This window comes from Haematobia irritans, chromosome 4, assembly GCF_050003625.1.
Source record: "Haematobia irritans isolate KBUSLIRL chromosome 4, ASM5000362v1, whole genome shotgun sequence".
Classification (NCBI taxonomy): Eukaryota; Metazoa; Arthropoda; class Insecta; order Diptera; family Muscidae; genus Haematobia; species Haematobia irritans.
Window position 1 is genome coordinate 33,135,807 of NC_134400.1, and position 3,852 is coordinate 33,139,658.

At 21.0% G+C, this 3,852-nt stretch overlaps 1 long non-coding RNA gene across 1 annotated transcript; it reads left to right on the forward strand.

The window, feature by feature from the left end:
- The first annotated feature begins 794 nt into the window (after nt 1-794).
- On the forward strand, nt 795-1,120 carry LOC142236494 (uncharacterized). The gene is made up of 2 exons (XR_012722057.1): nt 795-878; nt 943-1,120. It is a non-coding gene; the product is annotated as an uncharacterized LOC142236494 (long non-coding RNA).
- Nucleotides 1,121-3,852: the final 2,732 nt, after the last annotated feature.

The following is a 3,852-nucleotide window of genomic DNA, read 5'->3' on the forward strand; positions in this document are numbered from 1 at the left end:
ATTTTTTTCAGTGCAGTAATTTCCTCTGTCAAATATCATTTAATTCGAAAACAAAAGCTGTTCGTCCAATAACTGTGTCCTTTCACATTTCGTCATACGATTCCGAAGAAGCTGATAATATCCATCTTGTAACCGTTCTTCATGCATGGTTGATTTCTAAATGACAACGGTCTTAAGGTATGGGTAGGTCTACTACAATGTGTGAACTAGCCGTCGTTAGTCCAGCATCCCTATTTTTTCGATGAATACACTATTGAGGCTATATTGACGAATCATTTATTTCTATACAAAAATTTTGTCAAATTTTTTTTTTTTCTATGGAAAATTTTCTCAAAATTTTATTTCTGTAGAAAATGTTCTCAAAATTTTATTTCTATAGAAAAATTTCTCAAAATTTTATTTCTATAGAAAATTTTCTCACAATTTTATTTCTATAGAAAATTTTCTCACAATTTTATTTCTATACACGGTTGAAAAAGACTGTTTTTCATATGTTTGGCTATAAACATTATATGTTTGGAACACAAATTTTTAAACACAATATTTTTGAGTGCAAGCATATAATGTTCATAAACTAGCATAACATGTTTGGGACATATATGTTAATATGTTAGAACATATTATGTTTGGGACATAAAATGTTTGTAAATATAATATGCTTGAATGCAAACATATATTAATTTAGAAATAGCCTATAAACATATATGTGTTTAGTAGCTTGGAGCGTTATTTAACAGGGAGCGATATTGAATTAAGTTGGTGGTTGTTGCTTGTTATTATGAAATTAACATTTTATTTTTCCTTGGGCAATTGATCAGCTACTTCTTTGATCCTTACAAACTGTGTGGTCCCCTGTTCGAATCCCCGTCCGGCAAAAGGTAAAATTAAAATAAAAAAAAATCATAAAATTGAATAATTTCTTCTACAATGTTTGTATTACAGAAAAAGGTGCTAAGAACTAAAAAATCTCGTGGAAGTGAGAAAGATGTCGGGGAATATACAATTGGGCAGAAACAAAATTTTGAGCATTCAGGTCGAAAACCTATGTTGTTAGCACCTATATTACCTGTTTATTTTCATAATTCATTATGATTGTAAATATATAAATAAATAAGTAAAATTTTGAGCACAATATTGTTTGGGAGAATTTTTTTAAGCATATAATATTTTTGGGTGCAAAATGCTTCCAAACATATTATATGTTCACATAATAACATATTGTTTTTTGGAAGACAACATTATTGAATTTTGATGCAAAAATACAAAATGTTTGGAACTTAGATAACCCAAACATATATTGTTTAGACTAATATGCTTTCAAACATATTATATATTGGAAGAGATCAAACATATAAATGTTTGGGCAATACCCAAAAATATATATGCTTGAAGCAAAATATGTTTGGGAGTATATGTTACAGAAGCGATTTTTTGTGAGCGTGTAGAACATTTTCTCAAAATTTTATTTCTATAGAAAAATTTCTCAAAATTTTATTTCTATAGAAAATTTTGTCAACATTTTATTTCTGTAGAAAACTTTCTCAAAATTTTATTTCTATAGAAAATTTTCTCAAAATTTTATTTCTATAGAAAATTTGCTCAAAATTTTATTTCTATATAGAATGTTCTCAAAATTTTATTTCTATAGAAAATTTTGTCAACATTTTATTTCTGTAGAAAATTTTCTCAAAATTTTATTTCTATAGAAAATTTTCTCAAAATTTTATTACTATAGAAAATTTTCTCAAAATTTTATTTCTATAGAAAATATTTGTCAAAATTTTATTTCTATAGAAAAATTTCTCAAAATTTTATTTCTATAGAAAATTTTCTCAAAATTTTATTTCTATAGAAAATTTTCTCAAAATTTTATTTCCATAGAAAATTTTGTCAAAATTTTATTTCTATAGAACATTTTCTCAAAATTTTATTTCTATAGAAAATTTTCTCAAAATTTTATTTCTATAGAACATTTTCTCAAAATTTTATTTCTATAGAAAATTTTCTCAAAATTTTATTTCTATAGAAAATTTGCTCAAAATTTTATTTCTATAGAAAATTTTGTCAAAATTTTATTTCTATAGGAAAATTTCTCAAAATTTTATTTCTATAGAAAATTTTCTCACAGTTTTATTTCTATAGAACATTTTCTCAAAATTTTATTTCTATAGAACATTTTCTCAAAATTTTATTTCTATAGAAAAATTTCTCAAAATTTTATTTCTATAGAAAATTTTCTCAAAATTTTATCTCTATAGAAAATTTTCTCACAATTTTATTTCTATAGAACATTTTCTCAAAATTTTATTTCTATAGAAAAATTTCTCAAAATTTTATTTCTATAGAAAATTTTCTCAAAATTTTATTTCTATAGAACATTTTCTCAAAATTTTATTTCTATAGAACATTTTCTCAAAATTTTATTTCTATAGAAAAATTTCTCAAAATTTTATTTCTATAGAAAATTTTCTCAAAATTTTATTTCTATAGAAAATTTGCTCAAAATTTTATTTCTATAGAAAATTTTGTCACAATTTTATTTCTATAGAAAATTTTCTCAAAATTTTATTTCTATAGAAAATTTTCTCAAAATTTTATTTCTATAGAAAAATTTCTCAAAATTTTATTTCTATAGAAAAATTTCTCAAAATTTTATTTCTGTAGAAAATTTTCTCAAAATTTTATTTCTATAGAAAAATTTCTCAAAATTTTATTTATATAGAAAATTTTCTCAAAATTTTATTTCTATAGAAAATTTTCTCAAAATTTTATTTCTATAGAAAATTTTGTCAAAATTTTATTTCCATAGAAAATTTTGTCAAAATTTTATTTCTATAGAAAATTTTGTCAAAATTTTATTTCTATAGAAAATTTTGTCAAAATTTTATTTCTATAGAAAATTTTGTCAAAATTTTTGTTCTATAGAAAATTTTGTCAAAATTTTATTTCCATAGAAAATTTTTCGATTATTAATATTTATTTTTATTCTCTAATCCCGAAATATAAATAAAAGCCATTGAAATTAATTTTGAATTCAGATAATTTTATTTTTTTTTATCGATTTTTAAGTTAAATTATGTGTCACTTAACAATTATGACAAAATTGTAATCTATCTCATATTAAATTATTTATGTTAATGTTTTCAATTATTGTTACTTTAAGTATATGATTTTCTTATTATTCATTATATTAGGAGCTTAATTATAAAACAAAACAAAGTTTTGAATTTCAATAAAATATTTTTATAAAAATGAAATAAAACTTAAAAACGATATAAAAAAAATTATTCAGGAGTGTGCTAAAACGCCAATAGATTACATTCTAAGAAACCTATCCCTTTCAAGCAAAATAAAAATTTATATATCTTAAAAAATTATATGTATATATATACGAATTTATACAATATAAATTTTATTAATTTTAATTACAATATACATAAAAATTAAATAAATTGATATCAGTTTTTATTTTACATATAACCAATGATAAAAGATAAATTTAGTGATTATTTTTATTTTTTTTTTATTTGGGAATTTAATATTTAAGTATTTGTATTATTGTTAGCATTATATTTAAATAATATTATTTTTATATATCTATTTATTATAGCTTTATACAAAATATTTGCTTAAAAATGCAAAAAAAAAAAAATGGAAATGTTGTACGATAATGGAACTATTAACAAAATAAAACAAAAATAAATAAATATAACATTTCCACAATGCAGTTTGACAATATATTTTTTTTTGCCAAAACGACTTTTGTATCTCTATGATAGGGCGCATGTCATTATATTAAGCATATACTGCATTGATTTTGTATCAGTTCTTCAGTGTTTCGCATTAGAATCC